The sequence below is a fragment of the Schistocerca serialis genome, chromosome 5, assembly GCF_023864345.2.
Source record: "Schistocerca serialis cubense isolate TAMUIC-IGC-003099 chromosome 5, iqSchSeri2.2, whole genome shotgun sequence".
NCBI lineage: Eukaryota > Metazoa > Arthropoda > Insecta > Orthoptera > Acrididae > Schistocerca > Schistocerca serialis.
Window position 1 is genome coordinate 205,724,103 of NC_064642.1, and position 24,448 is coordinate 205,748,550.

The 24,448-nt window shown below is 41.7% G+C and overlaps 1 pseudogene; it reads right to left on the reverse strand.

The window, feature by feature from the left end:
- Positions 1 to 12,411: 12,411 nt before the first annotated feature.
- Positions 12,412 to 12,529, reverse strand: LOC126483006 (5S ribosomal RNA; annotated as a pseudogene).
- Positions 12,530 to 24,448: the final 11,919 nt, after the last annotated feature.

Consider the following 24,448-nt stretch of genomic DNA (forward strand, 5'->3'; position numbering starts at 1 on the left):
TTCCTCATTTGTTATGTGATCTACCCATCTAATCTTCTGTAGCACCACATTTCGAAAGCTTCTATTCTCTTCTTGTCCAAACTATTTATCGTCCATGTTTCACTTCCATACATGGCTACACTCCATACAAATACTTTCAGAAATGACTTCCTGACACTTAAATCTATACTCGATATTAACAAATTTCTCTTCTTCAGAAACGCTTTCCTTGCCATTGCCAGTCTACATTTTATATCCTCTCTACTTCGACCATCATCAGTTATTTTGCTCCCCAAATAGCAAAACTCCTTTACTACTTTAAGTGTCTCATTTCCTAATCTAATTCCCTCAGCATCACCCGACTTAATTAGACTAAATTCCATTATCCTTGTTTTGCTTTTGTTGATGTTCATCTTATATCCTCCTTTCAAGACACTGTCCATTCCATTCAACTGCTCTTCCAAGTCCTTTGCTGTCTCTGAGAGAATTACAATGTCATCGGCGAACCTCAAAGTTTTTATTTCTTCTCCATGAATTTTAATACCTACTCCGAATTTTTCTTTTGTTTCCTTTACTGCTTGCTCAATATACAGATTGAACAACATCGGGGAGAGGCTACAACCCTGTCTTACTCCCTTCCCAACCACTGCTTCCCTTTCATGTCCCTCGACTCTTATAACTGCCATCTGGTTTCTGTACAAATTGTAAATAGCCTTTAGCTCCCTGTATTTTACCCCTGCCACCTTTAGAATTTGAAAGAGAGTATTCCAGTCAACATTGTCAAAAGCTTTCTCTAAGTCTACAAATGCTAAAAGCGTAGGTTTGCCTTTCCTTAATCTTTCTTCTAAGATAAGTCGTAAGGTCAGTATTGCCTCACGTGTTCCAGTGTTTCTACGGAATCCAAACTGATCTTCCCCGAGGTCGGCTTCTACTAGTTTTTCCATTCGTCTGTAAAGAATTCGTGTTAGTATTTTGCAGCTGTGACTTATTAAACTGATAGTTCGGTAATTTTCACATCTGTCAACACCTGCTTTCTTTGGGATATCGGAATCAGATATCGAATTGTTAATCGTACCCAGGAGCAGATACAGATCAGATCACAATTTACTAGTGATGAATTGTAGTCTGAAATTTAAATGACTTGTCAGGAAGAATCAGTGGGCGAAGAAGTGGGATACGGAAGTTCCAAGGAATGAAGTTCTCTGAGGCTATAGGTACTGCGATAATGAATAGATCAGTAATCATTTCAGTTGAAGAGCGATGGAGATCGCCAAAAAGGTCAATCACAGGAGTTGGAAAGAAAAACTTAGGTACAAGGAAGGTAACTGCGAAGAAGCCATGAGTAATATAAGAAATGTTTCACTTGGTTGACGAAAGAAGGAAGTACAATAATGTTCTGGGACATTGAAGAGTACAGAAATACAAGACACTTAAACATGAAATAAAAGAGGAGTTCAGGAAAGCTAAGGCGAAATGGCTGCAAGAAAATTATGAAGAAATCGAAAAAGGACATGATTTTAGGAAGGAATGACTCAGCATACAGAAAGATCAAAAGAACCTTCGGTGAAATTAAAAGCAAGGGCTGTAACATTAAGAATGCAATGGAAATTCCAGTGTTGTATGCAGAGGAGAGAGCGGATAGTTTGAAAGAGTACACTGAGGGTCTCGGCGAAGGGGAGGACTTATCTGATGACGTGATAGAAGAAGAAATAGGAGTCGATATAGAAGAGATAGGGATATTAGAATTAAAATCTAAAAGAGTTTTGGAAGCCTTTCAATCGAATAAGGTAGAAGGGATAGATAACGTCCCATCAGAATTTCTAAAATCCTTGTAGAAGTAGCAACAAAACGAGTATTCTTGTTGATCTGTAGAACGTATGACTCTGGCGATATACCGCCAGACTTTTGGAAACACATCATGTAGCCAATTCCGAAGATTGCAAGAGCCGAGAAGTACGAGAATTGTCTCTCAATCAGGTTAACAGCTCATGCATCCAAGTTACTGACAAGAATAATGTACAGAAGAAAGGAAAAGAAAATTAAGAATCTCTTATATGACGTAAGTTTGCCTTTAGGAAAGGCAAAGGCCCCAGGGAGTCAGATCTGACGGTGCGGTTGATAATGGAAACAACCTTAATGGTATTGAAGGTAGAGAGGATGGATCTCGTATGGCGGAGCTAGAAGACGGGGCTTCTCGCTTAACAAAATCCACTGTAGTTATAATGTGGATCAACACATACTGTGTCTTAGGAAGAATAATCTAACAGTTGCGGAAAATAAAAACAGACCTTAAAATTGAGTAATCAACCAAATTAGGAAAAACTAATATAAGTATAAACTGCATAAATTTTACAGACGAGCTGGCGATTCCATGTCAGGACATTCAAACACCACAAAACAAAAACAGGAATTCTTAAATGAACAGCAGGAAAAGTAGGACTCTAAATAGCGGTTGGAAAAACAAAATACATGGTCAGCAAGAACCTGGCACCCCAAATTCTAAAAGCCAAGTAAGTGAAAAACGAGAGAGTTTCTCATTTCAAGTATTTTGGCGAAACCACTAAGGAAGGTTACCTTGAAAAGTTTGGTTATGAAATTCGTTGTCACGAAATGGAAAAAGCTTTCAGCCTTACAAGAGACATTTACAATAAATCGTGCTTCTAAAAGTACACCAAACTGAGACATTGTAAAACAGCAGTCAAACCACTGTTTTGTTATTGGACTGGGGCAATCATTTTAAACAGAAAGAGAGATATCGAGAAAATTCAAAACAGAGAGCGAAAAGTAATCACCAAAATTTTAGATCGAAATTATACTGAAGAAGGCACATTCAGACTAAGATCAAAGAACGAAACTGTATGGTATATCACACATGTATTAGGATGTGTAAAGAAAGAGGCTAAAATTCTGTGTGCGTATTAAATGATGGAACCAACCAGACTAATTACACAGGTTGTGGAATTCTGTAAAATTCACAGCGAAGTTAAAACTGAAACAATAAAACAGATCGGTGCATTAAAAGAAGTCCAAAAAGAGGCAGGCTTAACACAGATCCTTTGATCAAAAAACTGTGCCAGGAAAAAACACAGGTCACAACGGTCTACAGGAGGGTACCGTCCAGAAATCTTGACGTCCAATGGTTGTAGAATCTTAGAACGTTTACTGAGCTCAAACATAATGAAGTATCTCGACAACGAACTCCTCCATGCAAACGAGTACTGATTTCGAAAACACATGTGAAACCCATCTCGTACTATTCTCTCATGCCATTCTGAAAGCCGTGGATCAAGGCAGTCAGGTAGATGCAGTATTTTTCGATTTCCCAAAAGCGTTTGATTTAGTAGCATAACTACTCTTTTTATCATAAGTACCATCACACGTGGTATACATGAAACACGTCACTGCATCGAGGATTTCTTGGCAGCGAGGACGAAGCATGTTATTGTGGATGGGGAGTCATCGACAGATGTAGAAGGAACTTCGGGTATACCACAGGGAAGTGTGTTGAGTACCTTGCTGTTCGTGTTTTACATTATTGACCTCGTGGAGAATATTAATAGCTACCTTACAATTTTCGCAGATGATGCAGTTATCTCCATGAATACAGTCTGAACGAAGTTCCACAAATATTCAGTGTGACCTTGATAACTTTCCAAAGTGTTTGAAAGATTAGAAAGTAGCTTGAAACGTTCAGAAATTTAAGATTGTGCACTTCACAAAACAAAAGAAAACATAGTATTCAATCAATATAATGCCAGTGAGTCACAGCTGGAATCGATTAACTCAAGCAAACATCTACGTGTAACACTTAGTAAGGACAAGAAATGGAAAAATCACCTAGGCTTAGTCCTAGATAAGGCAGGTAGCAGATTCGATTTATTGGTAGAATACAAGGGAAATGCAACCGATCTACAATGGAGGCAGCTTATATATCACTTCTGCGGCCCATCCTAGTATTTTGCTCATGTGTGTGGGACCCATATGAAACAGGGTATCGAACTGATACAGAGACTCGTAGTAGGAATAGTCATAGATTTGTTTGACCCATGGGAGACTGTCACACATATGTTGAAATAGCTGAACTAGCAGTCTCGTAGACGGAAACTATGCCGAAAAACCAAGTTTCAAGAACCGGCTTGAAATACGACTCTAGGAACATACGTCCATGCCCTACATATCGCTCCTATTGGAATCGTGAGAACAAAATTAGATAATTACAGGACACATAGAGGCATGCAATCCGGGATCTAAAAAAAAGACGCGCAGTTTCTCTGATTAACGTACCTCAGGGAAAACTGTACACAGGACCACCGGCTATCACAAAAGAGAAGAAAAGGACATGGAAGGAACTTCGCCTCATTCCAGTTGTTCATCACCACTACTTTCAGTCTTCTTTCTTCTGATAATGCCACCGAATGCAAATGATAGTACTGACTACGAGTAACAAATGTTATCTATATATAGTGTTGTTGGAAATTGGGAAATTTGTGGTAGGTTCCTATGGGACCAAAGTGCTTAGGTCATTGGTCCCTAGGCTTGCACACTACTCAGTCTAACTTAAACTAACTTACGCTAAGGACAACACACACAACCATACTCGAGGGAGGGCTCGAACCTCCGACGGGAGGAGCCGCGTGAACCGTGGCAAGACGCCCCTGACCGCGGAGTTACCCCGCGGGGCTGTGTTGTTGACTGCTGTTTGTATTTCCGTAGTAAATAAAAGTAAATGATTTACTTGTTCATAACAAAAGTGATGTAAGTTCATTTGGGCGCTTATGTCAGGTTTATAAGTGGTTAAAATTTATTGAAATTATTAATTTTGAGTTAGAAAATTTATTCTGTTTACATTATTTGACAAAAAAAGTAGTGGAAAGCGATAATAATGTAAGTACACCATTTGGGCTCTAAGGGGAGCAGGTGCGCATAACCATGGAGTAGACGACCTGCAGTCATGAAGTTGGCTTCAGATGTTGGTGACCAGATGGAACGTGGCCATTAATTAAATGCATTAATAATGTTCACTGATACGACTACTTTCGCTCACAAAAGCATCATAAACGTCACTTCTTTAAGTTGCTATAAAAGGCATAGACACAGTAACATGTTTATTATTTTACAGTGTCTCCGTTACAGAGGAGACATGTCAGAACATGACCTTGATAGAGGTTAAAACCTTCTTCCTGGTAACATCCATTATTTGTCATAAACCGTATCGACGAGGTCACAAGAGATTAATATCGCTATAAAATCTTCCATGTACCTACTTTGACGCTCCGAAACGTGCTAAAGAACATGGCGGTCATCTAATGTCTATGTAGTCATTACAGAAAGCAAAAACGCCTTCCGCGTAACGCGAGTTGTCGTCACTGCCGTAAGCTTTACGAATGCGCTCTTTGCAGAGTGAATTGCTGACGGCACGGAATCGTGTTTGAGCACATATTTTGCGATACTATACCGACCAGACAACAGGCAAGGAGTGAAGTGGGTTGTCATGGCTAATGACGAGTGGTCTGTCAGACTGGGAGCACAAATGTCAAATCTTTCCTTAATAATAATAATAATAAAAAAAATAATAACATTTGTTCATCCGTCGATTATTTTGTACTTTCATAAGGACAAATCACTTTCTAATAAGGTATAGAATTTGGCACACAGAACAGAGATTATATGAAATTTCAAGCTTTCGCAACCCAAGGTTGCTTCATCTGGAGTGTTTGTGAAAGCTTGAAATTTATGTGTGTGTTTGTGTGTTTTTTATTGTGTCTATCAACATACCAGCGCTTTCTCCTTTGGTAAGTTACAGCATCTTTGTTTTTTTATATATATTTTTTCCATGTGAAATGTTTCCCTCTATTATAAATATAATTATATGTGTCTCAAATAGGTGTAAATTAAACGAAATTCTTGCATTACAATTCTTCCTTTATTTCATCATTTATACCTCTCCGCCTCATTCCCCCCCTCACTGCCCTCTCCCCATACCCTTGTGAACTATGGACCCTGCCGTTGGCAGAGAGCCTTTTGTACCTCACCGCTACAGCTAGCTGTACCATAGGTGTAACTACAACGGAGGGTTTTCTGTTAGGAAGCCAGACAAACGTGTGGTTCCAGAAGAAGGGCAACAACATTTTCCGTAGTTGCAGGGCAGCATGATTGACTGATCTGGTCTTGTAACATCAACCAAAACAGCCTTGCTGTGCTAGTACTGCAAACGGCTGAAAGCAAGGGGAAACTACAGCCACAATATTTCCCGAGGGCATACAGCTCTATTGTATGGTTAAATTATGATGGCATCCTCTTGGATAAAATATTCCAGAGGTTAATTCTTCCACCATTCGGATTTTCGGGTGGTGGCTACTTAGGAGGATGTCATCATCAGAAGAGACAAAACTTACATTCTATGGATCGGAGTGTGGAATGTTGGATCTCTTAACCGGGCACGTAGGATATAAAATCTAAAAAGGGATAGGTTAAAGTCAGATATTGTGGGAATTAGTGATTTCGGTGGCGGGGTTACACACTGAAGAGCCAAAGAAACTGGTTAACGTGCCTAATGCCGTGTAGGGCCCCCGTGAACACGTAGAAGTGCCGCAACACGACGTGGTTGGACTCAACTAATGTCTGAAGTAGTGCTGCGGGGACTTGACACCATGAATCTGCGAGGCTGTCGATAAATCCGTAAGAGTACGAGGGGGTGGAGATCTCTTCTGAACAGCACGTTGCAAGGCATTCCAGAAATTCTCAATAACGTTCATGTCTGGGCAGTTTGGTGGCCAGCGAAAGTCTTTCAAATCATATGTGTCTTCCTGGAGTCATTCTGCAGCAATTCTGTACGTGTGGGGTGTCGTATTGCCCTGCTAGAATTTCCCAAGACCGTCGGAATGCACCATGGACATGAATGGATGCAGGTGACCAGACAGGTTACTTACATACGTGTCACCTGTCAGAGTCGTATCTAGACGTATCAGTGGTCCCATATTACTCCAACTGCACACACCCCACACCATTGCAGAGCCTCCACCAGCTTGAGCAGTCCCCTGCTGACAAGCAGGGTCCAAGGATTCGTGAGTTTGTCTCCACATCCGCCAAATACAATTTGAAAGGACACTCGTCGGACCAGGCAATATGTTTCCAGCCATCAACAGTCCAATGTCGGTGTTGGCAGCCTCAGGCGAGGTGTAAAGCTATGTGTCGTGCAGTCAGCAAGGGGACACGAGTGGACCTTCGGCTCCGAAAGCCCATATCGATGATGTTTCGTTGAATGGTTCGCACGCTGACACTTGTTGATGGCCCAGCACTGAAATATGCGGCAGTTTGCGGAAAGGTTGCACTTCTGTCACGTTGAAGGATTCTCTTCAGTCGCCGTTGGTCCCGTTTCTTGCAGGATTTTTTTCCGGCCTCAGCGCTGTTGGAGAATTGATGTTTTACCGGATTCCTGATATTCACGGTACACTGATGAAGTGGTCGTGAGAAGAAATCCCCACTTCATCAGTAGCTCGGAGATGCTGTGTCCCACCGCTCGTGCGTCGACTGTAACACCACGTTCAAACTTACTTAAATCTGGTAAACTGCCATTGTAGCAGCAGTAAGCAATCTAACAACTGCGGCGGACACATGTCGTCTTATACAGGCTTTGCAGACAGCAGCGCCGTATTATACCTGTTTATATACACTCCTGGAAATGGAAAAAAGAACACATTGACACCGGTGTGTCAGACCCACCATACTTGCTCCGGACACTGCGAGAGGGCTGTACAAGCAATGATCACACGCACGGCACAGCGGACACACCAGGAACCGCGGTGTTGCCCGTCGAATGGCGCTAGCTGCGCAGCATTTGTGCACCGCCGCCGTCAGTGTCAGCCAGTTTGCCGTGGCATACGGAGCTCCATCGCAGTCTTTAACACTGGTAGCATGCCGCGACAGCGTGGACGTGAACCGTATGTGCAGTTGACGGACTTTGAGCGAGGGCGTATAGTGGGCATGCGGGAGGCCGGGTGGACGTATCGCCGAAATGGGGCGTGAGGTCTCCACAGTACATCGATGTTGTCGCCAGTGGTCGGCGGAAGGTGCACGTGCCCGTCGACCTGGGACCGGACCGCAGCGACGCACGGATGCACGCCAAGACCGTAGGATCCTACGCAGTGCTGTAGGGGACCGCACCGCCACTTCCCAGCAAATTAGGGACACTGTTGCTCCTGGGGTATCGGCGAGGACCATTCGCAACCGTCTCCATGAAGCTGGGCTACGGTCCCGCACACCGTTAGGCCGTCTTCCGCTCACGCCCCAAGATCGTGCAGCCCGCCTCCAGTGGTGTCGCGACAGGCGTGAATGGAGGGACGAATGGAGACGTGTCGTCTTCAGCGATGAGAGTCGCTTCTGCCTTGGTGCCAATGATGGTCGTATGCGTGTTTGGCGCCGTGCAGGTGAGCGCCACAATCAGGACTGCATACGACCGAGGCACACAGGGCCAACACCCGGCATCATGGTGTGGGGAGCGATCTCCTACACCCGCCGTACACCACTGGTGATCGTCGAGGGGACACTGAATAGTGCACGGTACATCCAAACCGTCATCGAACCCATCGTTCTACCATTCCTAGACCGGCAAGGGAACTTGCTGTTCCAACAGGACAATGCACGTCCGCATGTATCCCGTGCCACCCAACGTGCTCTAGAAGGTGTAAGTCAACTACCCTGGCCAGCAAGATCTCCGGATCTGTCCCCCATTGAGCATGTTTGGGACTGGATGAAGCGTCGTCTCACGCGGTCTGCACGTCCAGCACGAACGCTGGTCCAACTGAGGCGCCAGGTGGAAATGGCATGGCAAGCCGTTCCACAGGACTACGTCCAGCATCTCTACGATCGTCTCCATGGGAGAATAGCAGCCTGCATTGCTGCGAAAGGTGGACATACACTGTACTAGTGCCGACATTGTGCATGCTCTGTTGCCTGTGTCTATGTGCCTGTGGTTTTGTCAGTGTGATCATGTGATGTATCTGACCCCAGGAATGTGTCAATAAAGTTTCCCCTTCCTGGGACAATGAATTCACGGTGTTCTTATTTAAATTTCCAGGAGTGTATATCTGTAATTGAATAGCATGCCTATGCCAGTGTCTTTGGCTCTTCAGTGTAAAAACAAACTCAATCATGGGTAACGTAGATGCAGGTTTAATAATGAATAAGAAAATAAGAATGGAGGTAAGCTACTACGAACAACATAGTGAAAGCATTATTGTAGGGAAGGTAGACATGAAGCCCACACCCTCGCGAATGCTAGTCCAGTGTGCTAAGTACTGCGAAACCTTTCTCGGTAGAAGCAGCGGAGCGAATATAAACAACTCAGATGGAAAGCCAGTCCTAAACAAAGAAGGAAAAGCTGAACGGCGGAAAGAGTGTATAGAAAACCTATACACGGGAGATTATCTGCAGGCGATGTTGTAGAAACGGGAGAGGACTAGATGAAGACGAGATGGGAGATTTGATTCTGCTAGAAGGATTTGAAGGAGCACTGAGGGATCTAAGTCGAAACAAGGCCCCAGGAGTAGACAACATTCCGTCAGCACTACTGATAGTCTTGAGAGAGCCAGCCATTATAAAAATCTTCCATATTATGAGCAAGATGTATGAGACAGGTGAAATATCCTCAGACTTGAAGAATAATAATTCCAATCCTAAGGAAAGCAGGTTGTCAGAGGCGTGAAAATCGCCGAAACATCAGTTTTTAAGTTATTGTTGCAAAATACCAACACGAAATCTGTACCGAAAGGAGAAACTGCAGAAATATACGAACTCGCGAGGCAATACTGAACCGACGACTGCTGTTAGAAAATAGTTTAAGGAAAGGCAAACATACGTTTCTAGGACTTGCAAACATAGCGAAATCTTTTGAGAATGCTGGAATACTCCGAAATTCTGAAGGTGGTAGGGGTAAATACAGGGAGCGAAAGCCTATTTACAGCTTGTAAAGAAACCACATGGTCGTTATAAGGGCGCGGGGCACAAAAGGGAAGCAGTGATTGAGGAGAGAGAGAGATAAACTTGCAACTTGTACCCGATGTTATTCGTTCTGTACATCGAGCATGCATTAAAAGGAACCAATTTGGAATAGAAATTAAAGTTCATGGAGGAGAAATAAAAACTTTGATGTTTGCCGATGACACAGTAGTTCTGTCAGAGACAGCAGAGGACCTGGAAGAGCAGTTGAGTGGATGTACAGTGTCTTGAAAGGAGGATATAAGATGAACATCAACAAAACCAAAACAAGGGTAATGGAATGTAGGTGAATTAATGTGATGCGGAGGGAATTATATTGGGAAACAAGACAATAAAACTAATAGATGAGTCTTGCTATTTGGGCAGCAAAGTAACTGATGAGTGCCGAAGTAGACAGGATATAAAATGTAGATTGGCAATAGCAAGAAAAGAAGAGAAATTTGCTAATATCGAATACAGATTTAAGTGTTTGGAAGTCTTTTCTGGAAGTATTTGTGTGGACTGTAGCCACATATGGAAGTGACACAGTCTAGATAAGAAGAGAATAGAAGTTTTTCAAATGTAGTGCTACAGAAGAATGCTGAAGATTGGATGGTTAGATCACGCAATTAATGAGGAGGTACTGAACAGAATTAGGGTGAAAAGAATTTTGTGGCAGAATGTGACCATAAGAAGGGAATTGTTGATGGAATGCATTCTGAAACATCAAGCGGTCACCAATTTAGTACTGGGGGGAAGTGTGTGTGTGCGTGTGTTTGTGTGTTGTTTGGCGGATGGTGGTCGGAGGAGGGGGGGGGGGAGAGGTTTAAGAATCGTATAGGGAGGCCAAGAGAAGAAAATATTAAGCAGACTCAAAAGGATGTAGGTTGCCGTAGTTATTCAGAGATGAAGAGGCTCGCACAGGATAGGGTAGCATGGAGAGCTGTATCAAACCAGTCTTCAGTCTGAAGGCCGCGACAGCAACAATAAATCTCTTCCCCTCTGCAGAAAATAATGGTAATAGTAATGTCGAATCGATCGAAAATTGTGAAGAGTCAACGATGAAAAATATTCGTTGTATTGAAAATTTTATTGTGGTAGTGTGCTGAATCCTAATGTGATAACGAAAAAGCCGTAAGGCACACCACGCCACACAACTGACATTAAATACTTAAATATCAATGTATTTAACGATTTTAGCGACGATATGTTTATTTTTTTTACATTTGTGGTACGTTTGAGATTAGGAAACATTACGTATTTCGTAAACAAAAGTATGCTTATCATACTGGGGAAATAAATTTGGTGACAGCAACATGTCGTGACCGTCAGTTGAGGTATGTTAAATATCCGCTGAAGATTTTATAAAATGGCCAAAAAAAATTTTATAGATGTAACTCCATCCTATGTCTGGAGTGCGGGACTTCGGCTGGTCGGTTTCCAATAATAAAATACCAACAGCCGTTATTTTGGTTTTATTTGTTAGGCAACCAGTTACGGCATTACATTATGCCAACTTCAGGCCAAGCATATGTTGAGAAATCCTTACTTTAGAAACCAACACCGCACTGTCAACTGGTATCGTGAAGATTTTTTTTCACAGAAGCATGTGCGCGCCTTGGACAGCTGTCAGCAACCGTCCAACAGTGAAGGCGCTTGTTACTGCATTCCTAGGCAACAAAAATGACCCATGTTATACTTCTCTGGTAACCGACATATTGGAAAGGTACACGAACTTAACTCCAGGTTAATTTAATAACAGAAAACTCTTCTGAGAGAAAACCGTTTTAGATGCTTTTAGGAGCAAAGAGAAATATACGCCAATGGACAAATAGTTCCTGTGTAATAAAGAGATTTTTTCATTTTTATGCTTCTATAAAACCTTTATTATAAGGCTTTTGACTGAAATTTCATGTTTTTATACTTTTCTAGTTTATAAAGAAGACACGTAGTGGCAAAATTGTGCATGACAGAAATAAGCTGATGTTGGATATATATTCAGTGCTCAGAAATTAAGCTGTTATCTAACAAAAAGTAATTAGAAACATATTTTCGTTGATCTGTATTATCAGATAACCAAAAATCGGAACGCCAGCCAGTCAGTAACGAGCGCGCAAAAATCGGTACACATGAAGAGTTTGTCGCAAGAATTTTTGAAGCCTTCGCAGTCATTCACGGGAGTGTTCTTTGAGGTTGTCAACGTTGTACCGCTATTGGAGACGGGAATGTCTAGAATTTACTGCATAAGATTGATATTTGAGAATGCCAGCACTCACTCCGTCGTCAGGCCACGAGTGGCCTACCGGGACCATCCGACCGCCGCGTCATCCTCGGATAGGATGCGGATAGGAGGGGCGTGGGGTCAGCACACCGCTCTCCCGGTCGTAAGATGGTATTCTTGACCGAAGCCGAGTAGCTCCTCAAGTGGCATCACGAGGGTGAATGCACCCCGAAAAATGGCAACAGCACATGGCTGCCTGGATGGTCACCCATCCAAGTGCCGACCACGCCCGACTGCGCTTAACTTCGGTGATCTCAGGAGAACCGGTGTATCCACTGCGACAAGGCCGTTGCCATTTGAGAATGCCAGAGTTTTTAAAATTTGATTTCCGTTTTAATTTTTCGTCACTTGCTAGAACGAAAGTTCATTCATGCTCTACCTGCTTTATCAAAAATCGAAACACGTTGCATTAGATTACATGGCTCAAAACATCGCACCTTGCAGTACCGTACCATATGCCGACTGCTTTACTGCTGCGTCACATATATGCTGAACCATATTATCGTAAAAGAATTAAAATTTCCATACTGTTTGCTTAGTTGATTCAGTAGTGAACCTTTATCTAGATAATATTAGAGAAGTATCGCGTCCGTCACAATCAGATGAGGATAGGTATTAAACATGTGCTTTGCTTTGTCTGTTGGCCTTAAACTGTTTCCTTGAGCTAATTTAAACTGCAGTAGTTCTTTGTAGCGTAGCTGTCAACGTGAATAATTAGTCAATTTCTTTAGAAACTTTGCGGTATTTAGACATTAGCATATTTTACAGCGAATTTTTACAACGCTTCCTTAGACGCACATATTCTTTTTATTTTTTTCTGCAGCCAGTGCAATGTAGATTGTTTCAGACTCACACAAATTATTGTTGTTCTGGTCTTCAGTCCATAGACTGGTTTGATGCAGCTCTCCATGCTACTCTACCCTGTGCAAGCTTCTCCATCTCCGAGTAACTACTACAACCTATATCCTTTTGTATCTGCTTAGTGTATTTATCCGTTCGTCTCGCCTCTACGATTTTTACCCTCCACGCTTCCATCCAATATTAAACTGGTGATCCCTTGGTGCCTCAGAACGTGTCCTACCAACCGATCCCTTCTTCTAGTGAAGTTGTGCCACAAATTCATTTGCTCCCTAATTCTACTAGCTCCTCATTAGTTACGTGATCTACCCATCTAATCTTCAGCATTCTTCTGTAGCATTACATTTCGAAAGCTCCTATTCTCTTCTTGTCCAAACTATTTATCGTCCATGTTTCACTTCCCTACATGGTTACACTCCATACATATACATTCATAACAGACTTCCAGACATTTAAATCTATACTAGATCTTAACATTTTTCTCTTCTTCAGAAACGCTTTCCTTGCCATTGCCTATCGACATTTTGTATCCTCCGTACTTCGACCATCATCAGTAATTTTGCTCCCCAAATAGCAAAACTCATCTACTACTTTAAGTGTCTCATTTTCTAATCTAATTTCCTCAGCATTCTATCGCGTGTGCCTTGTCCCACAGTTACGCAGGGTCAGCCATCGTTAATCGGATTTGGAATGTAAATGTTTAAGGGGTGGCCGGATGCCCTTCCTGCCGCCACCTTGTACCCCCCAGGGCGGAAATTGTGCACCCCAACTGTCGATTGCAATCCATGGAATAGTGAGATAGTTAGTGTTCAGATGTCTGCGAACCGTGTAACTGGGGGGGGGGGGGGGGGACATGGGGACCAGCCAGGTAATCACCTAGCAGGATGTGGAAAACCGCCTAAAAACCACATCCAGGCTGGCCAGCACATCGGCCCTGGTCGTTACTCTTCCAGGCGGATTCGATCTGGGGTCAGCGTGCCTGCTCGAGTCCAGGAAGCAGCGCGTTAGCGCTCTGGGCTACCCTGACAGGTCCAATTCCCTCAGCGTCACCTGATTTACTTCGACTACATTCCATTATACTCGTTCTGGTTTTGTTGATCTTCGTCTTATATCCTCCTTTCAAGACACTGTCCATTCCATTCAACTGTTTTTCCAGGTCGTTTGTTGTATCTCCCAGAATTACAATGTCATTGGCAAACCTCAAAGTTTTTATTTCTTCTTCATGGATTATTTTTTTATCCGTGGATTTTAATTATTACTCCAAATTATCCTGTTTATTTCTTTACTGCTTGCTCAATATACAGATTGAACAACATCGGGGATAGGCTACAACCCTGTCTCACTCCCCTCCAAACCACTGCTTCCCTTTCATGCCCCTCCACTCTTATAACTGCCATCTGGTTTCTGTACAAATTGTAAATAGCCTTTCGCTCCCTGTATTTTACCCCTGCCACCTTCAGAATTTGAAAGAGAGTAATCCAGTCAGTATTGTCAAAAGCATTTTCTAAGTCTATAAATGCTGGAAATGTAGGTTTGCCTTTCCTTAATCTATCTTCTACGATATGTCATCGGATCAGTATTGCCTCGCATGTTCCAACATTTCTACGGAATCCAAAAAGATCTTCCCCCAGGTCAGCTTCTACCAGTTTTTGCATTCGTCTGTAAAGAATTTGTGTTAGTATTTTGCAGCCGTGACTTATTAAACTGATACTTCGGTAATTTTCACACCTGTCAACGCCTGCTTTCTTTGGGATTGGAATTATTACATTCTTCTTGAAGTCTGAGGGTATTTCGCCTGTCTCATACATCTTGCTTACCAGCTCGAAGAGTTTTGTCATGGATGGCTCTCCCAAGGCTATCAGTAGTTCTAATGGAATGTTGTCTACTCCTGCGGAATTGTTTCGACTTAGTTCTTTCAGTTTTCTATCAAATTTTTCACACATTATCATATCTGCCATTTCAGCTTCATCTACATCCTCTTCTATTTTCAAAATATTGCCCTCAAGTACATCGCCTTTGTATGTACTCCTTTCACATCTCCACTTTCCCTTCTTTGCTTAGGACTGGTTTTCCATCTGAGCTCTTGATATTCATACAGGTGGTTCTCTTGTCTTCAAAGGTCTCTTTAACTTTCCTGTAGGCAGTATCTATCTTGCTCCTAGTGATACACATCCTTACATTTGTACTCTAGCCATCCCTGCTTAGCCATTTTGCACTTCCTGTCTATCTCATTTTTGAGACGTTTGTATTGCTTCTCGCCTGCTTCATTTACTGCATTTGTTTTCTTCTTTCATCAGTTAAATTCAGTATCCCTTCTGTTACCCAAGGATTTCTACTAGCGGCCCTCTTTTTACCGACCTTATCCTCTGCTTCCTTCACTGTTTCATCTCTCAAAGCTACCCATTCTTCTTCTACTGTATTTCTTTCCCCCTTCTTGTCAAACGTTCCCTAATGCTCTCTCTAAACCTCTACAAAATTATCTTTCGGTTATAGGGCCTTCTTATATACTTGTCTGTGAAAATGATTTTTGTTTCCATTTTCATAACAAGGAAATGGCTGTTTAACGCCAACTTCACTAAGACATTCAATCTAACATACAAAATAAATAAAAAGAAGCGAAACGCGTATAGCATAAAATCAACAGCCTTTCATTTATTTGCACAGACGGGCTATATCTCCAAGAAGTTAACAGCAATAATATAGAAGCAACTAAAGAAACAATAGAAAAAACTGTCGATACGGAACGCCGTATGAGTTCTGTTTTAAAAAGCTTAAAAATGTATTTGATTTACTATTGGTAGGACTTCTCTAATCTTTTTACTCATTTCTGACGTTTAAAACATAGTTCATAAAATTTGTATTTCTGCTGAATAGAAAATGTTACCGTAGGTATAATAGGTACTGCACATCTGCATAGTACTGGTGCAGGGTTGCAGCAGTCCCATAGCAATTCTTAAAATGAAACAAAATGTAGGCAATCTCCTGTTCAGTACTTCATGTTTATCTCTTTTTTAGTTATTATGATAGGGTGGACTGCTCGACCGTGCGAAATGGTGCTACATGTTCAAAATCCTTAAGAACAATAGAGAGGGAAAGACAGGTAACATACGACCTGATCAAATCTGAAAGGAACCGAAAAGAGTAGAAGACCATAGTAGAAATGAGAAGATTACACAGGGCGTAAGACAGGTATGCAGTTTCTCTCCTCTGATTTTCTATCTGCGTATCGAAGAAACATTGAAACAGATAAAATTAAGATCTAGTAATGGGATTACAATTCATTGTGAAGGAATATCAATGATAGGATTCACTGATGATATTCCCATAGTTCATGAAAATGACGAAAAATTAGAGCAGTTGTTGAAGGGAAGGGGACAGTATGTTGGGCCCTCAATATGTGTCTAGAGTAAACGTAAACACGAGAAAAGTGTTGAAGAGTAGCAGCACTGAGGTTAGCGATAGTCTTAATATCGAAATTTGGTACGGTGTACCAGATGGAGTGAAGATTGTCTATTACTTTGGAAGTAAGACAACGTATGACAGACGAAGCTAGCAAGACAGAAGAAGTTAACTAGCACAGACAAGGAGGGCATTCCTCACCAAAAGATACCTACTAGTAAAGAAGGATACTAAAAATTAATATAAGAATGAAGAAGCTCTCTTCGAATAGGCAAGGAGAGGAACATGTTATAATGGATTATACTGTAAATGATGAAAGTATGTGAATGCAGCTTGCCGCTAACTTGGTGTAATGTCTCTCACACATAAACCTGTACAGTAAAGTAAGGGCCTCCTGTTTTATCTTTAGGCTGATCCGTGATAAGACAGGCAAACAATTATACTAATGGAGGATTCTGCGTATTTTCTCTAATTTCATTCGCTCTCTCTCTCTCTCTCTCTCTCTCTCTCTCTCTCTCTCTCTCTCTCTCTCTGTCCTTTATCTATATACAGTTTTAAATATAATATTTCATTACGTGAACTCAGCCCAATAGAATCTCTGGTGGAGCCCTTCGTCTTAATATTCAGCGGCTGGCTTGCTGTAAAAGATCTTTATATCTATTATTATTGTTAATCGCTGCATTCAGTTGGGAAAATCGATCGTTTGAACAATTCGTTCATTTTACGATATATTTAGAATTTCAGATGTGTCCGAAGCCTTTTTGGACGATTTTATAAAATCTCGGTGATTGCAGGCTCTCTTCGTCACAACTGAAACTTCCCCACTAATTACAGGGCCAAGACAATCATCAATGATTCAGACAGAGAACTCATTCGTCATTCACTCTAGAATAAAAGGGTCACAAACCTTATTTCTGAGGAAAATTGTATATTCAATCCATCTCCATTACATGTTCCGTTTTCTGTTGATTCCAAGTCTTACTTAATTTGCATTTACAGTTTTTCTCTCTCTTCAAATAACCCGCTAGTGGCACAAACGTTAATAGCTCGCTTTAGCAAGAAGAAGAGCAAATATGTCTCTTTTAGAAACCCAACAATCTTCCAACAGATACTTCCGAAGCTGTCCTAGTTATCCGTCCCTAATAACCATGGAGAATACATATATGTCTCTTTGTTATTCCAAAGAATAAACGTACTGGAAAATACCTTGGCGTCGACGAGCTGTCGCCGCATATATTACTAGAAAATCCGATCAGATGCTTTTCAAAAGCGAATAAATGTGGATGATTTGATTGACCATTATTAATTTTTGCGTGGTAGAGGGTAATTTTCCGCGGGGAGATTACAATGTGAAAAAAAAAAAAAAACAATGAGAAGAAAGGACAGGATGACAGCACATGTGATAAGACGTCTAAGAACACTTGCGTGGTATTAGAAGGAACCACAAAGGGCAAAGATTTTAGGAAAAAACTAAAGTTTGAAATGTATACAACAAATAATTCAGAATGTTGGCTGTAGGAACTAGTCTGAGATGTAGAGGAGTAAATCGTGACGGCTTGCATCAAGCCGGTAGGGAGACCGGTGACCCCAGGAAAAATGATCTCTAGCCACACTACAAAAAACTTGATGCGCGATGTTTCTGGAATGTTGTCTGCGTTATACTGCAACGAGACAGTACCGAATCACAGAATACCAGGATCTTTTCTCTGTGATGCCGTCCCTGGAAGTTACTGCTGCTTGTTGTAGACTGGCCAGGTATGGAATGAGAAGCCTGTAAGTGTCCGGCTACTGGTTGGTGTAAACTAGCTATACCAGCTATGGAACTAGGTAGAAGGCCAAAGAGTTCCTCTTTTGGGGCAGCCGCAACCATAGGAGCACACTTTGGAAAATGAAGGATCTGCAGGACAGTTGCTTAATCCATGATCTTCTCTTAGGTACAGTTACAGTTCCATCATCTGATGTAAAAAATAAAATCACTCAATCGTCTGAGGTCGTGCTCACTGTTGTGTTGTCATGGAACCTTTGGCGCCGGCCGGTGTGGCCAACCGGTTAAAGGCGCTACAGTCTGGAACCGCGCGACCTCTACGGTCGCAGGTTCGAATCCTGCCTCGGGCATGGATGTGTATGACGTCCTTAGGTTAGTTAGGTTTAAGTAGTTCTGAGTTCTAGGGGACTGATGACCTCAGAAGTTAAGTCCCATAGTGCTCAGAGCCATTTTTTGAACCTTTGGCGTTAAAAGAGTAAAAGGGACGAGCCGTTCCCCCGTGCTGCATGACCAGGGAAACAAACAGGAAAACTACGTACCTATGAAACTTTGGTCCCATGACAACACTGCGCTGAGGATCACCTCAGATGATTAAGAGATTTTATTTTTTTTAGATCAAATGATGGAACTGTACCAAAACTGGTCTTGTGCGTAATAAAATATTACGGATTAAGCAACCATCCAGCGGTTTGTTAATTTTTCAAAATAGTCTGCATCCCACAGTACGATAAGCAGGGAAAGAAGACCATTTAACCTACCGTGCACGACAAGGCCTTTAGTGGTGGAGCACAAGCTCGGATTGTGTAAAGACCGGGAGGGAAATCAGGAAAGACAGGCAAGGAAATCAGTTGTACGACTTCGGTGGAACCATCCTGGCATCCCCCTTAAAAGATCTAAGGATATCACGGAAAATCTGGAATGTCGGACTTGGTTAGGTTCGACGTCCTCCCACGCGCAATTCCAGTGTGTTGCTGCTAGGCCACTTCGCTCAGTACAAAGACACGTACACACTGCAATCTCTTCGGGTAATGTGGAACCGAAATGCTTGTTTCAGAATGTAACAGCTCTACCAAAACAAACATGGTTTTTATAACAATACTTTGGTCCTTAGAGTGCATAAATACAGGGTGAATCACTAACTATTGCCATCTGGAGTAACTCCGAAAGTATGATGGTAGCTGAAAAGTTTGTGGGACAAATGTTGCATGGTACAACGGGGCCATAATATGACGTTGGTCGTCTGTTGCTAGGTGGGTCGCGTCAGAGATATGAAGGTCCACCTTGTTTTTTTAAATAGGAGGCTATAGTTTGGTACTTATTTTCTGATAGCGGCTATCGAGACGAATCCAATGATGTGTAATAGTAAGGACTTTGAAGGTCAATAAAGGTCAAAAAGGTGGTACGAACGTCCATTTATAGAAGGTCTTCGAAGTGATGACCTTTGGTATCATCGCAGTGCTGCAATCTTACCCCCCCCCCCCCCCCGTCCGCGTAGCCACGGGGGAGAGGGGGTGTCCACTGGGGGCCGAACCGCACAATAACCCAATAACCCTGGGTTCGATATGGGACGGCGGTGGGGCGGGTGGACTGCTGTGGCCTGTTGTGGGGTTGTGAACCACTGAAGGCTACTACAGTACGAAGCCTCTCCGTCGTTTCTAGCTCCTCAATTTAAATACACAATACACACGCCAATTGAAGGTAGGTGAAAATCTGAAATACGTCTTGGCACAAATAAAGGTAAAATGGCTGCTATTATTACATAATATTATTCTTTACGATGTAGCAACTTTTCAAGCTTCACTGCAGTTTCAATTAGTCAGTATTGTTCAGATGTGTAGGGTCATATGGGAAATAGGTATTAAAAACACCATCGAAAATAAAATGTTATGAACAAAAGTGCGATTATTAGTAACTTTAATATCAAAAGAAATTTTAACCGTTTACGCTCAACCGGAAGAAAACCGTAGGGAAGCTGTCAACATGAGGATACATATATGAAATACGCTTCGACGCTCTGACATGTCAGAAGGTAAAAATGGAGAGCAGAATGAAGGTGAGGAAGGAAACTGCACGAAATAAAAATTGGGCTAATTTTCGAATAACCCTTCTAAGTCCGCAGCAAAAGAGGCAGGAGACTTCCAACACAATCACAATGTCGATATGGCCCATGTTTCATTCAGAAGAAAACTTAGACATGGCGCTGCTGGCATTCCGACGGCACCGCCCAGACACCTATAAATTATTCTGTAGCATTTTGTGCGGCACTTTTTTTTTCATCTAAAACGCGTAGACTGGCGATCGCTGCAGGAAGATATTGAATGGAAAAGAAAATTCCACGTCTCGCTTTATAGCCACTCACTCCCTTTGGATACTCCAGTAAATTAATGCGGAAAATAAATTCCCTAAATGAGTCTGCTATCATTGTGGATTTCTGAAAACAAATATTGTCATCTTGCTTAAGCAAACGTATTATTACAGCTGATGCTGAACTTCGTTTTACGATTTCTAATTTTCATATCATAATGGCAGTTGTCTAAACGTATGATATGGAGGTATGTCAAGCTACCCATACGGCTTTATTCGCAAAAACTCTATTACACGTCTTACCAGCACTATTTAAATAACGAGGTAAGCCCATATACCGTCAAGTGGAAATAATCACCTGCAGTCATAATCTCATTCCGCTACATTCACCTGTGCCAACGATTTGTTGATGAGGAAAGTACCAAGTTCATCTTGGTTCAGCGGATTGTAGGTCCTCTTGTAACCGTCAGCGTAAGTCAGTTCAAAGGTCGGTAAAAGGCACTGCACACCATCTCCAGTAGCATATTGCATTGTAAAACACTGTTCATAGCAACCTTAGTGTTAAGGACATCTGCACTATTAATTATATTCTTTGGAAGAAAAAATAGGGAGAAAGAAGAGTGGAACACTTTACTCTAAAGGAGAATTAGCAACATGAAATGTTAATACAAACCAGAGACTTTTTTTTTATTTCTAAGTGTAGGCGACTGATCTTTATACGAGGTATTTGATTACTCCAGTCTTCAATTAGTCCATTCCTCCTCCCCCTCTCACTGTCCATCTCCTCTTTTACTCCCTTTCTGTTATCTCCTTCCCCCTTCTCCTCCCTTCCATCTCCATGTTATCATCCTTAACCCAACAGGAGGCTGGTGGTTCTTACCCCCACACCATTTCTTTTCAGATCGTAGCTAATCTGCCTACCAAGTTTGGTTGAAATCATTCCAAGAATTTATGATGAGCATTTTACCCGTCGAATGCTCCTCTTACTCACATGTCCAATATACACTCCTGGAAATTGAAATAAGAACACCGTGAATTCATTGTCCCAGGAAGGGGAAACTTTATTGACACATTCCTGGGGTCAACAATCCTATAAAAGCACACTCCCTATATACAACACTCCACTTCCAACTTGAAACAAACTCACCGGACACTAATATTGTAACTTGTAGTTCTCGATGATCAGTGTGCTGCTATGGGCTGCAGATGTAACAGCCGTCGATGCAGCCGCTGAGATGCTGCGACCCCGCTTCCGCAACCGGCAGGACGCTGAGTCGAACACCGGAAACGTCGCTAGCTGCAACCACGCCCGGCACCGCTGTAGACAGGCGAAGCCCTCAGCAACACTAATACCAGCCGGAGGAACGCCCCGCAGCTGACGTACTGGGCCTGTTAGTTTAAGGAGAAAAAGAGTTGTCGAGGTTTGCAGCGTTCAGCTGCTGCCCAACAGATGCGCCTTCTCGTGGAAGAACTGCGTGACCGTACTGCTTGGCTGCACTCCGTCAGATGCCCACACCCACGAAGTCGCCGCTGGCTGGTGAAGGCTCCACGAAAACTCGCGTTGACTTCCGAAGGACTCTTGATTTCTTGTTTCGTACCTGTGTGCCTTAGTTGCACACAAGTCCTGTTTCTAAGGTCGCCACGGTGTAGTGTAACGACGCCTTTAGGTTTTCGTTTGATATATGTATGACCATGTGCAGACTTCGTCACCCACGTCAGTTACACTCACTTCAAAAAATTATTTATATTCTTTTAAATTGTCATAGAATGGTTCTTGAACGAAACTGTAAAACATCCGTTGAGTCGTGTGCAAAGAATTACATCACTTGGGCCAATTGGTTTTTGTAACCTTTTCAAATTTAAAGTTCGTTTGTTTCTCCTCAGAAAATTATATCGACACACGTTATCTTGATCTAATCGATATCAGAATCACACATTAAATAAACTTTTTAGATTCAAAGTTTCGGCCAACGCTGTCTGAATCAATAATCTTGTCAAATATATTATTAATCCGTTCACATAACTCTTCATAAATAAATCTTCACGACACGTGTTTCAACTTTAGTAGCATACACTATTTTTATTAGCTTCCTACACATACAGATGTGAACTTGAGCGTTGACAGACAGTGACTAACTTTTCAATAAGATTAAGCTCGTCATTGTTGTACAAAAAGAGTAAAAAAATTCATTTTTAATTTTTAGAAACACGACGCAACAACTCGGTTCCAGGATCTTCTGTTGCTCCTTGGCTGTCGACCCGCGACGTATAGCGGCCAGCAATTTCCTCTCTGGTCGCGGCAACGAAGATGCTGTCCCCGTTCGTTGCGCCGATCTCTCCGTACATGAAACACATAAAAAAAATACAAAACTTTTAGATAATTCACATCTATTATAAATAATAAGAAAACACATAAACAAAACTAAATTAAACTTATAGTCACCTGCAAACTGGGCTGACTTGGTGGATGGGTGACGTTTAATTTCGTCCCACTACATACCCCACCCACAAGCTCAGTTTGTCAGGTTTTAACCGAATTAAAACTTTTCAATATACAATATTTAACTGTTAATACATTTTTCTCACATTTTACGTAACCTAGAGCCCTTGCTCTTAGATAGATTTAATCCTTTTAATACGATATTGTTGTGACTATTTTTCATTTACTCTTAATTGTGCTATTATGGTAATTCGTAACCGAATATAGGGAGATTGCTCCTCTTCAGTTAATAGTTGCTAATAAATACTAATTTAGTACGTTCTTTAACGTTGTACATTAGGACAGAGCATTCAAATTGTGATAGATTAGTTATAGTTTCATTTATTTACTAGAGTTATTCTTTCCAAGAATGTATATTACCAATACGTTTCTCACAATAACTAATAGTACTATTTACTTTACGTCATTCTCTTCCCTAATGCCTTATTTATGCCTGAGGTCAAGAAGAAATCAAGCAAAACTTTCTTTAGAATCTCGGCACGGCTTTCTTTACCTTCGGACACCTTGTTGGGTAATGGCCATTTATTTAGGAGAAACAAGCGAGAGAGCCCCGTTTGGTGTGTTCTATATTAACACTATTGCAAACCTCTATTAAAGGCACTCTGCTATGTTCTCGTGAGCCATATAGCTCTGGACGCCCATGGTCCCTAAAACTATTAACCATCCCCTTTGGTTCCTACTATCCGAGTAAATTTAAAAATATGCAAAATTCCTTTTGACCTAAGAGCAAAGTTTCCTCCATATAAATCCCCCTTTTTGGTTATCTTTCTCTTTTTGAAGTACCAGTAGATTATTGCAGAACACTTGTTTAAGCTTTCTGTTCTATTCTTTAAATAATACGTAACTATCACGAAAACTTCACATGAATAAACTATGAACGCTCTTCCGTGTGTAACATATACTAAATATTAACTTATTTAGGAATGAAGGGTTTCATTTGATCAACACTATATAATCCTTTAATTACACCTGATGAAGGTTCCATAAGAAGTAATGCTTTGGGATGTACAATCTTATGTACAACATATGGACCTTCAAAGATAAAGAAGAATTTTCTACATTCCTTATCGATCTTAGAACTTTTAGGATGAGATCGTACTAGCACAAGATCTCCTACCTGAAATGAGGGTTCTACAGCCTGTTGATTATAACTTTTAATTCTCCGTTCGGCATTTTTTACAATCTGTTCGCAAACTTTTTCGTCTGGAATATCTTGTTGTATCTCATTTACTGGTGGCCAAGGTAAAGCAGCTAGTAAAGGCTCACCTATAATTCGTTTGCCTAAAATTTCTATAGGTGATAATCCCGTCGTTAGGTGAGGCAATTCATTTAATATCTTTTCGAATTCAGGCATTAGTTTGGCCCACCGAGTATGTTTATGTGCACA